Below are 11694 nucleotides of genomic sequence, written 5' to 3'. Positions count from 1 at the left end.
AGGAAGAGCAGGTGAAGATTTTTTCCCACATTGTGGGTTGTCTCTTCGCACTGCTGGTGGTTTCTCTTGCTGTGCAGAAGCTTTTTAATAAGAAGAGATCCCACTTGTTGATTGTGCTAGTTCACAGGCAACTGAGGTTTTGTTCATAAAATCTTTTCCTACACTGATGTCTTCAAGGGTTCTACCTAACCTCTGTTCCAACTGGTTCAGAGTTTCTATTTTAATATTTAGATCTTTAATCCATTTTGATTTTAGTTTAGTGCATGGTGAGAGATATAGGTCTAGTTTGAATCTTTGGCAAGTTGAAGCCCAATTTTTCCAGCACCATTTATTAAAGAGGCTATCTTTCCTCCAGTGAGGGTGTTTGGCTCCTTTGTCGAAGATGAGATGGCTGAGTGTGTCTGGCATTGTTTCTGCATCTTCTAATCTGTTCCACTGGTCCTCAAGTCTGTTTCTTTGCCAGTACCGTGCTGTTTTTATCACAGTAGCTTTGTAGTAGAGTTGCAGGTTGGGGATTGTGATACCCCCTGCCATGTCTCTGTTACCTAGAATTGCTTTTGCTATTCTGGGTCTCTTCTTATTCCAAATGAATTTTTGGATTTTTTTTCTCGAGGTCTATGAAGTATGCTGCTGGGATCTCAATTGGAATTGCATTAAATCTATATAGCAGTTTTGGAAGTATGGCCATTTTCACTCTATTAATCCTTCCTACCCAGGAACAGGGGATGTCTGTCCATTTTCTGATATCATCTTCAATCTCTCTTTTCAGAGTGCCATAGTTTTCAGAGAAGTGGTCTTTGATTTCTTTCCTTAGGATGACTCCTAGGTATTTCAGTTTTTTGGATGCTATTGTGAAAGGAATTATTTGCCCTATTTCTCTCTCAGTGAGTCTGTCATTGGTGTAGAGGAAAGCTATTGATTTTTGTGTGTTGACCTTGTAACCAGCTACTTGACTGAATTTGGTTATTAAGTCTAGAAGACTTTTGGTGGAGTTCTTGGGGTCTTCTATATAGAGTATCATGTCATCTGCAAATAATGACAATTTGATTTCTTCATTTCCTATCTTGATTCCTTTTATTTCTTTCTCTTGTCTAATTGCTGTGGCTAATGTTTCCAGAACTATATTGAACAAGAGTGGTGATAGGGGACATCCTTGTCTTGTTCCTGATTTTAGTGTGAAGGATTTCAATTTTTTGACCACTTAGTATATTGGCTGTTGGTTTTTCATAGATGGCTTCTATCAGTTTGAGGTAGAGACAATCTATTCCAAGTTTTTGTAGGGCTTTTATCATAAATGCATGTTGGATTTTGTCAAATGCTTTTTCTGCATCTATTGAGATAATCATATGGTTTTTGTCCTTGACTCTATTGATATAGTGCATTACATTAATTGATTTTTGTATATTGAACCAACCCTGCATCCCTGGGATGAATCCCACTTGATCAGGGTGTATGATCTTCTTGATCATCTTCTGCATTCTGTTTGCCATTATCTTATTAAGGATTTTTGCATCTATGTTCATTAGTGAGATTGACCTATAGTTCTCTTTTCAGTTGGGTCTTTCTCTGCTTTGGGGATCAAGGTGATGCTTGGTTCCAGGAATGAATTTGGGAGTATTGCTTCCCTTTCAATTTCATTGAAGAGTTTAAACAGTAGTGGCAGCAGTTCCTCTCTAAATGTCTTGTAGAATTCAGCAGTGAAGCCATCAGGGCCCAGGCTTTTCTTAGTTGATAAGTTTTTAATTACATTTTCAATTTCATTGGTTGATATTGGGTTGTTCAGAATTTTTAGGTCTTCTTCGTTCAACCTTGGTAATTCATACATATCTAGGAATCTGTCCATTTCTTCTGTGTTGTCCATCTTATTGGCGTATAGGTTCTGGAAGGAGGTACTGATGATCCTCTGGATTTCTTCTGGGTCTGTTGTAATTTCACCCTTTTCATTCCTAATTGCATGGATTTGGGCCTCTTCTTTCCTTTTTCTGACAAGGTTGGCTAAAGGTTTGTCAATTTTGTTGATTCTTTTGAAGAACCAACTCTTGGCTTCATGGATTTTTTGTATCGTTCTCTTAGTCTCCATTGCATTGATTTCTCCTCTGATCTTTATAATTTCCTCCCTTGTATGAGCTTTGGGGTTATCCTGCTCTTCTTTTTCTGGAAGCTTGAGGTTCAGCATCAGGTTGTTTAATTGGGCTCGTTCTGTTTTCCTAATATGCGTATTCACTCCTGTGAATTTCCCTCGTAAGACTGCTTTCATTGTGTCCCATAGATTCCGATATGTTGTATTGTCATTGTCATTTAATGGAAGGAACTGATTTCTTCTTTAATTTCCTCTGTGACCCATTGGTTATTCAGAAGTGTGTTGTTCAATTTCCACGTGTTTATGAAATTTTTTGAGTTTCTTTTGCTATGGATCTCCAATTTCATTGCACTATGGTCTCATAATATACAGGGGATAACTTCAATTTCTTTGCACTTAGTAAAACATGTTCTATGTGTGAGTATGTGGTCTCTTTTGGAGAATGACCCATGTGCAGCTGAGAAGAATGTGTATTCTGATTTTGTGGGGTGAAAGACTCTGTAAACATCTGTTCAGTTCATTTGTTCAAGAGTTCGATTGAGTTCTTGTATTTCATTACTTATTTTTAGTCTAGTTGATCTATCTGTGACAGTGGGGTGTTGAGGTCCCCCACTACAGTTGTATTAGTGCATATATGACTTTTCATGTCCGTTAGTATTTGTTTTATATAGTTGGGTGCACTAGTGTTTGGTGCATAGATATTTATGATTGTCGTCTCTTCCTCTTGGATTCTTCCCTTTACAAGGATGTAGTTTCCTTCTTTGGCTCTCTTAATCAGTGTTGGTTTGAAATCTACTTGATCTGCCAAGAGGATAGCTACTCCTGCTTTTTTTCGGGTTCCTGTTGCATGGAGTATTGTTTTCCACCCTTTAACTTTCAGTCTATGAGTTTCCTTTTGAATGAAGTGTGTTTCTTGTAGGCAGCATATTGTTGGATTTTGCTTCTTGACCCATTCTGCCAGTCTGTTTCTTTTGATTGGTGAATTGAGACCATTAACGTTGATGGTTATAACGGAAACATGTTGACTTGTCATTGCCATGACCTTTTCTTTTTGTTGGGTTCTCCCCCCTTACATTTAATTTCTTGTCATGCCAGATGGGTTCATTCTGCTTTGCTTCCTGGGGTTGTGATCCTCAATGTCTGTTCCTAGGATATTGTGTAAAATTCTTTGGAGTGCTGGTTTGGTATTCACAAAGTTCCTAAGGTGCTCTTGTCATGAAAGTATCTTATTTCTCCATCCATTTTGAAAGATAGTTTTGCAGGGTACATCAATCTGGGTGGGAGGCTGTTTTCTTTTAGGGCTTGGAATATGTCACTCCAAGCTCTTCTTGCCTTGATGGTTTGTGTTGAGGTGTCTGCTGTGATTCTGATGGGCTTTCCTTTGTATGTGATTTGTTTCTTTTCTCTGACTGCTTGTAGAACTTTGTTCTTCTGTTGTGTTTGTGGAATCTTAACAATTACATGCCTATGTGTAGATTTTTTTTGATCAAGGCTCTTTGGAGTCCTATATGCCTCACTTATCGGCATGTCAAGTTCTTTTCCCCTGCTTGGGAAGTTTTCTGCCATTATTTCTGTGAAGAGATTTTTTATGTCATCTGCACTCTCTCCTGTTTCTTCATTGAGCCCAGTCAGTCTTATGTTATTGTTTTTTGCATCATCTAACAGCTGCTGGATTGATTTCTCATGTTCCCTTATAATTTTAAAGCAATTTTTCTTTTCCTGGTCACTAATTGCAATCTTATCTTCTCTATCTGAAATTCTGTCCTCACATTGGCTCATTCTGCTGTGTAGACTTTCAGTGGAGTTTTTCATGTCCTGGAAATCTATTTGCATCTGTTTTATGGATTCCATTTGTTTCTTATGTTGGGATTCCATCATGTTCCTCAGCTCCTCTCTAGAGGTATTAATCATGTCTTGCACTAGGGGCACAATTTCTCCTGTTATCTGAGAAATTATTTCTGATTTCATTTTTTCCAGATCCCCTTTTGTTGCCAGTTGAGTGGGTCCAGGTGGTTGAGTATCAGAGTGTTCCATCTCATTTCCCTTTGGGGTTGCTGTAGGTGATCTGGAAGTCTGGTTTTGAGACTTATTTACGTGTTTTCTCATTTCAACTGGGGTGGGGGGTTGTTAGCGCCTGCACGGATTACCTCCTCTGAGCTGGGTGAGGTGGGACAGGGGCCAGGTGACCCAAAAGCCCTTTTCTGTGGGCTGGGAGCAGCAGGAGGGATGGTGGCCGGGAAGCCCCTTCCTCTGTACCAGGAGCAGTGGGATGGTGGCTCAGAAGCCCCTACCTCTGGGCCGGGAGCAGTGGGAGGGATGGTGGCCTGGAAGCCCCTTCCTCTGGACCAGGAGCAGCAGGACAGAAGGTTCTCCAAAAGCCCTTTCCTCTGGGTGGGAGCAGCAGGAGGGATGGTGACCGAGAAGCCCCTTCCTCTGGACCAGGAGCAGTGGAACGATGGCTCAGAAGCCCCTACCTCTGGGCCAGGAACAGTGGGACTCAGTACCTTGGTCTGATGGTCTGGTGTCCTCTGTGTCTTTGTAGTGTGGAATCAGGTGGCTGCCTGTCTGCAGCGGGGTGATTTGGCATCTTCCATGTGACTCAGGACCTCAGTAGGGCGTGCACAGACCTGCCTGTCTGCAGTGGGCTGATTTGGTGTGCTCTGTGTGACTCAGGATCTAGATAGGGCATGGGCAGACCTGCCTGTCTGCAGCGGGGTGATTTGGCATCTTCCACGAGACTCCCATATGATGTCTATGTTGATTTTAACTAAAATCTCTTTAGTGCTTTGGTTCTCTTATCTGCAAGTACTTAACTTACTTGACTATGGCCAGGACAGTAATGGTGCCTAACTCTTTTGCCCAGTTGCAAGAACAGAATAATAATTCCTCCTAAATCATTTTTTAAGTAAAGATGAGATTTTACCTGTAAGAATTCATGCACACCTTTGGAGCTGAGTATTAATTAAGGAAAGGTTTGGGTTTTTTCTTTTTTTGTCATAATGTGGTGCATTTGACTTTTCTGGGGGGAACTAAGAAAGGGGTGTGCTTGATGGACTGGCTCTGAGTCACCGCTACTGAACCTCCCTATAGACATCTATGAAGGAACTCACTGATACAGCAACTGTTCCTTGTATGGTGAGACAGTTGGGAGCCATTAAGCCTTGGCTGTGCCTTTATAATCTTTATTATAATCCACCATGGGGCCCATAAATATTTAGCTAGAGAGACTGTCCCTGAGTACCAGTGACAGAGAGCAGGTCAATAGCAGGTCAATCATTTTATAAAGCCACCAGGGGCTGCTTAACACAGTAGTGTTTGACAAGGCATCAGGGCCAGGCAGATCTGAAATGGACACTGTGATCCTCTGCACAGAACTCAGTGCAGGGAGCCAATTAGAACCTAAGGGGTCCCCTTGCCTCACCTCTATCTGCCAACCCTGAAGGAGACACCAGTTTATTATTGAGAGAACAAAAGAGAATATTTATGCAGAACCCATGAGATTGCACTTACACTTCAGATCCCTGTAACAGACCGTGGCTGCTAAGAACAATGTTTTCTCATTATTAATAATTTTCTGAACATTACTCCAAACCAATCTATCTTGAGACCAGGCTGATAGGGGGAATTAGAATGCTGTGTCTTGAATTTCCACCCAAATGATTTAGAATTAAAGGTCTCAGTCAAATGCTTTTATCAACCTTCATCTCAGATACTGAATGGTTGAGAATCTGATGGCAAAGGGGGCTTTATTTTCTAGTAGATGGCTTTGATATCAAACTTTAAATTGAGCAGAAAGCCAAAGATTTTGTACCCAAGAGGTTAACTAGGGGCAACAATTACAAATCTGCCTGTGGGAGGCTCCAGGGTCATAAAACTCTATCCAGTCCATTGGAGCTTCTGTCTCATCTGCTTAAACTTGAACTAGTGGGGTAGGGGCATCTTTTTTATTTTTTGAATAGGCTAGATCCCCTAGTTCCATTTCCTCTTCAAACTTTCATTTCTTGTATGATTTTAGATGACTTGTCTTGGGCAGCAAGCTTTTTGAAAGTAGATACCACCCCCACTTCCCTCAAAATAGGCCCTTTCTGGGAGATACTTATTTAGAGACTGTGACACATTTACGTTAGTCACCTCCCTGCAAGAAAAGGGTGAAAGAACAAGAGATGTAAGTAATTGTACCCCTGTCCTTCCCAGACAATGGCACTATTGTCCAGAATCCCCAGGTATTCAATACCATCCCAACTAGACTTTCAATATACTTTGTGTTTTTTCTTTCAGGAAATCAGATGTCATAGGCTTAACATGCCCGGTAATTCTGTCCAACACTTTTGACACCTTCTCTTCCTTCAGAACTCCCCTGTGCAGCAGCTCCAGAATCCTCCCAAGGAAGGGGATACTGAGCAAGTGGGAAAGGGAAGAGAGGTGAGAAACCCTGGTCTCAGGGAATAGATGTCAAAGGAAAAAGAGAAAGTTATACTGCAGACAAAACAAACAATAGAAAGCAGCAAATGTTTGTGAACTATAGCAAAACTCCATTATAATGTGTCATGTAAGGTTGTAATTTAAAGCTGGACTTTGATCATATTTGACTGTGTCCCATAGTTAGAAATAAATGTTATATTATGATTCTGTATACATACACTGTTTTATAAAACAGTGTTCATCCTTACCACATGGGATGCATGCTAATGTTCTTTTCAATCCTATTTTGTCCTACCTTACCTTGCCTTAATCTATACAAACCTTTTCCATACTATTTCATTTAAAAAATGGAAGGGTAGCTTCCCATTAAATTAATTTCATGATCTATTAATAGAGCATAACTGGCAATTTAAAAAATAGTAGTTTGTTAAAATTCATGGACACAAACTTCTGGATTCATAGACAATCAGAACTATAGATCAAGGGCCAGGGATTTAGCTCAGTAGTTCCAACTGCCTGCCTTGCAAGCGCAAGGTCCCAAGTTTGATCCCCGTACCAAAAATAAATAAATAAATAAATAAATAAAAGAACTACAGATCATCCATTTTTAAGGCAATCTCATTTCCTGTGTGAACACACTGAGCCCTTGAGAGGTTGTAATCCATCCTCAGTCTAACAGCCCATTGATGGCAGAGCTTGCTTGCTTTCCTCAATTTACATGGTGATGCAAGAGGGAGCTCGGTGGGAGTAAAGAGCCTAGGTGGTATTTACAGCAAAAAGCCCTACCTTTGGAACAGGAAAAGTGTTGGTGTGGTAATCAGATTCCTTCTCTTTATCATACAGATATAACTAAGTCCTCTACTTTACCTTCCTTTTTTCTGATTTTTTAAACTTCTTAATTTATTTTGTCTCTTCAGAAAAAGACCTCTTTATCACTGGGTCTTGATTTTTGGGACTTGTTAAATTAGTGAAGGTCAATGCATGGTCAGAAATAAACAGTCCATACAGAGATGCTAAGTATACTCAAAAGTGTACAACATCCTGTAGACCCTAGTCTTTCTGAATGTGAGGAATGGAAGGTAGCAGATTAGACATCTGGAAATTCATTTAAGATATTCCATCTGGCTCTTGACAGAATGATAATATTCTACAAACCAGATCAGTAGGCATGAGGAAGACATGTGGATCTTGTCTTCAGTTGGTTCTGGAGAAGCACTATGTTGTCCCTTGGGTCAGCCAGAAACAGAATTTCTCCCATCTCAATGTAAGTACTTGTGAATGGTCTCATGGCAGGAAAACCCATTCTTTTATGTGATGGCTTCAGATGGCATCTTGTTCATAGGTGACTTTGTCAAGAGGGAGATTCAGTTGGTGTCAACCAAATGCAGAGGTTCTGGTTGGACATTCTGGTTACTCAGGAGTGAGTAACTCCAGGCCTCAAGAGAAAGGGGTATGTTGGGGGTTCTCCTGGCATCTCTTCATACTCACTCTACCCCGGATAAGGAGAGTTGAGCTTGCTGTGGACTTTTAGTTACCCTGGGATCATTTCTTTGCTCTGCACTAGAAGGGGTACAAGGAACTGGAGTCCACTTCTCCAGAGATCATCGTATGTTTTAGAACTATAAGAAAAATTTGGCTGGAAAATATTTAAATAAATCCATCTGTTTATCTCTGCTGCTTTATATTTGAAAGATATATTAAGGGTAAGGCTCATTTTGTTTTTTCTCTATCACCATAAATTCTGCTCAAATATCTGGTTCAGTTTCCTTAGTAATTTATGCATTCTCAGGTCAGTGCTTTTCTGCGGAACCAGCCTTTTATGAGAAACTAGAATTTTTCCAGGGAGAAAATTGCCTTCTCTGTCACTGTACTCTATATTTAGTGCATAACCACTTGTGTGACGTGACCTGAGTTTCCACATCTAAAATGAAGATGCTGTATCTAGAGGACATCTTTTTTTGATGGTTAAGAACATAGATTTGGGACCTGGGCTGCCTGGATTTTAACCTTACCTTCCCACTTAGTAGCGGTGTGACGCTGAGAAAATTACTGAACCCGTGTTTCATTTTTTTAATCTATACATTGATGATGATAACAATAATATGATACCATGAAAATTATATGAATGAATACAATGCCCAGTTTTGGTAGTTGCTGTGTAAGATTTACTGTTTTTCTTACCAAAATGATCTGTAAGGTCAGCTCTAGTTTTAAAAGTGGATGATAAGATTGTAACAGTGCTATTTTACATTAGAACAGCCATTTTTCGCTTATAAGACCTATCTGCAAATATTGTCATCCAGGTGAGGAAACTGAAGACAAAGAGTGAAGTGCATTGTTTAAGGATACACTTTACTGGAGAGCCCCTGAATCTATAGCTGAGCCTTCTGACTCCCAGTTTCTGGCACTTTCCTCAAATGATTACCATTCAGCTAGGTACTGATATTTCCCTTTCACATGGTTGTGTTCTTGAAACCCTCCATTATATTAAAATAGTGCCACCATTCCCCCTAATCACTGGATACCAACATCCACTCAACATCCATAACTCCTCTTGCCCCTTTTTGTTTTCATTAAAATAACAGCACTAGCTGCTCTGAAAGAGAAAAACACAAAATCTCAGTGCCTATCACAATAGCAATTTCTATTGTAGTAAAGTACAGTATCAAAGTTCTCCTTTAGTAGGTAGCCATTTGTTTTAGTTACTTTTCTCTCATTGCTGAGACAAAATACCTGACACCCAAAGTTAAAAGAGGAAAGGTTTATTTAGCTCACAGCTTGTAGAGATTTCAGTCCATAGTCAGCTGGCTCCAAGGCAGGGTGGCACACGGCAGAGAGACATCAGTTCACTGCAACTGACAGGAGGCAGCAAAACAACAAAGGAATTTAACAGTGTCTTTCTGCCCTTTTTATCTTATCCAGACTACTTAGGGCAAGTAGCACTCACACCCTTAATCCTAATGCTCTTGAGCCTAGCATTGTACCAAGAATCAGTTAAACACTCTAAATTCAGCCACCTCTGAAAAAGCTCCACCCACAGCTGCATGAGGCTTTGGGGGCACATCTAGACACAAATCATAACATCATTCAAGGATAAGGCTTTTTTTTCACCACCCCTCAATTTTTTCTCCTATATAATGGATAGTGCAAAAGATCATGGAAATTTTTTGCATACTTTTAAACCACATTGACTTAGAAGCAATACACATTACTTCTTTTTAGATTTCAATAGCAAAATCTAGTTGTATAGCCCCACCTAGGTGCAAGGTGGGGAATGTTGTCCCCAGATAGGCAATGACTTCTTGACAGTATCCTGGGGGAGCATAAATTTTTGGTCACAAGCCACATTCACTCACTCCCACATCCAATCACTTGCTAAACCAGATTTTTTTCTTTCCAGGCTTTCTCTCATATTGGTCCTTTAATTCCATTCCCATAGCTATCATCCTGGTTCAGGCCAGTCTAATCTTACACTAGTATATTTTAACTACTTAAGAGATTTCCCTGCTCCTATAATCTGTACTTTTCTATCTCTCCCGCATGCCACGCCCTGATTAGTCATTCTTCCTTTCTGAGTAATTAATGTCTCTTTTATACACAAATAGAAACTTACTGGAAGTCTTTCCTAGGGCTTAGTCCATGTCCTGGTCCACACCTTACTTAAATGTGCTAGTTTCCCTTACTTTAAAATTGCTTAAATGAACTGCTGTTTTTCAACGGCTCCATTTAGCAACAACCCTATAATAAGGATTAGATTTTTATCTATGTCAGGTCTGTTGCTAAATGAGCGATACTTGGTTCCTGCATTTAAGCAACTTTAAAGTAAGGCAAGCTAGCATGTTTAAGTAAGCTGTGGACTAGGACATGGACTAAGCCCTAGGAAAGACGTTCCAGTAAATTTCTATTTGTGTATAGAGAAAGGAGACATTAATTACTCAGAAAGGAGAACTATCCTGGATAAGGGTAAAATGAATTGTAAGACTTGGGAGGAGGTAATTAGTGTGTACTTAATGTCCGAAACTGATCTCTAATCTCTGGGCTTGGGTGAATTTTCATTTCAGACAGCTAAGAGGTACAATTAAAATTTCTGGGTAGATGGATAACTTTTAGGTAGATGTCTGAATTTTAAAAAATAAGAAAAGAAGATAGGAGATTCTGTCTTCTGTAGTCTAATAAGCTTGGTATCTGTATCTAGAAAAATTATAGAATTTATTAATAAGTAGAGGGGTCTGATCTGGGCTTACTATGAACATTTAAGTCATCATTGAGTTCTCTCTTTTAAAAGGACCAGTAGCATTAAAGACCAATGGATGATAGAGGCTGATTTTATCTGAATTCAGCTAGGATTTTGAGCAGTTTGAATTCTTAGGGAGAAGTTAGAATGGTATAGCCTGGATGCTATAGTTTATTGATTAGTAAATCTATTAATATAGATTTGGAGGGAGGTGTGGAGAGCTGTGTTTTAGAACCCTGCCTTTGTCCTCTCCACTTCTTGGTTCTCAGGTTTATGACTGATGTGAATTTGAAAGCTAAGCTAAAGACTTTGAGGTAGTGAACTCTTCTTAAAATTCTGTGGGTGATTTTCTAAACTTGAAGTCAGATCTAAAAAGCACAATGAGATATTGACCTATGAGTGATTATTTCCTTCCCTATATCTTTATCCTCTTTTGAAAAAATAGAGACCAAGGAATTTCTAATTATATTTTGGCTTGATAGTGATCATATATTGAAAGCTAACTGTACAGTCAGCACGATTAAGCCAGAAGGGTGTTCTTGCTTATTAAATAAAAAATGGTAAAATAGAAGTTAGACCTTGAATCCATTGTCTGGGTTTTAGGAGGAAACAAGTTAATGAATTATATTTTCCTCCATGCCTCCCTACCCTGTACCCTATTCCCAATGTCTGAAGTGATAGCTTTAGGGATCAGAATGAGTAGGAAGCAGGCTGTGCCCTAATGAATAGAAGTTTGAGAATTCAGCATAAATGTTTTAACCCTGGGTGTCAACTAGGAGTGCTATGGTTAGTAGTATCACAAGGTGCCTGAAGGCTCAACTCTATTCCTATGGATACCACAAAATGAAAAACAAGGGGATATGCTTAACTGGACTATGATTTAGAAGGAGTGATTAAAATCATGCCACCATAAACCAACACCATCCCAAGGGGAAGGATTCTAGATTGTGAATGTATT

The sequence above is a fragment of the Heterocephalus glaber genome, unplaced genomic scaffold (genome assembly GCF_053883595.1).
Source record: "Heterocephalus glaber isolate CG9 unplaced genomic scaffold, H.glaber_assembly_v1.0 deba00001608, whole genome shotgun sequence".
Taxonomy (NCBI): Eukaryota; Metazoa; Chordata; class Mammalia; order Rodentia; family Bathyergidae; genus Heterocephalus; species Heterocephalus glaber.
Note: the sequence above shows the minus strand (reverse complement) of the source record.